The sequence below is a fragment of the Myotis lucifugus genome, unplaced genomic scaffold, assembly GCF_000147115.1.
Source record: "Myotis lucifugus unplaced genomic scaffold, Myoluc2.0 scaffold_2, whole genome shotgun sequence".
In the NCBI taxonomy this organism is placed as follows: domain Eukaryota; kingdom Metazoa; phylum Chordata; class Mammalia; order Chiroptera; family Vespertilionidae; genus Myotis; species Myotis lucifugus.
This window is the reverse complement of record NW_005871050.1, coordinates 23,678,141-23,679,286: the sequence shown is the minus strand read 5'-3', so window position 1 is coordinate 23,679,286 and position 1,146 is coordinate 23,678,141.

Sequence of the window (1,146 nt, the reverse complement as noted above, 5' to 3'; positions counted from 1 at the left end):
ATACACTGAAGTCAAGTGAACCTGTGTCAATACAACTGGCAATATCATTGGTTCTGGATCCCTGCACTGCCTACCTCCTTGTCCCTGAGGAACCATGACACAGGATCCACTGCGGCAGCCAGATACATCACCAAGAACAGAGCAAAGGCCTACACCTTAGGCTTCATCCCTGTTGACACTTTCAGTTCTTCCCAAGTATGAAACGGCCACTTCTTTCCTACCTGTCTGCAGCCTGGTCTTTGCTATTTGTGATAAAGTGTAATTTTAATGTATCTAAGAAGATATTTGCTTATGATTTCCTTAAAAAAGTAACAGAATGGGCACCTTTTCAGATCCTGCTTGAGTAATCCTCGTTCCATTCTGTCCCTCAGCAGTGAGCATTAGAACAAATTGCCTGATGCCACATAAACAGTTCCACTTAATGCAAAAATTGGTTTCTCTCATTTTCTGAATTGGAAGGAGGTAATTCTTTGTATTCCAGTAACATAGTAATAAGCAGAAAGTTTAATAGAAGAGCCTGGGTGCTTTGGAAGCACAAATTCAACTGCTCTCCTCTCTGCTACAGGCACACAGAGCCCAGATTTGTAGCATGGGGTTCATCCGGGTCCTTGAAAAAATACACACACACACACACATTATATGAAAGCATAACACACACACACACACACACACACACACACACACACAAAATATATGGTGAAACTTCATGAAACCAGCATCTCTCAGGGACCAAACATAGATTTCAAGTGGCATTCAGTTTTTCCTTCAACCTTGCAAACAGGGTGACAGAGGCTCCTCTTGACCCTGTTTATTTCCTTTATCCCAGGATAACCATTTGCTTTGAAACCAACTTGGTACTACGTGAATGTATTTCCACGCCTTTTGATTTAGAATAAGCAGATGTTAAAGATTGAGTGAAAGGTACCATTTGACATCATTTATATCTCAGCTTTTTAAGAGTCTATGGGAAAAGAGACATGATATAGATAATCTGTAGAATACCAAAAAAATGCCTGAGATTGACAATAGACAATTATGAATGCTGACATATAAACTTGCCATATTTGCTAAATGCCATGGAGATAAATATATAGCAATAGGCAAGTGGGTCTGAGTGCTATGTCAATGGAGTAATTATTTCTCATT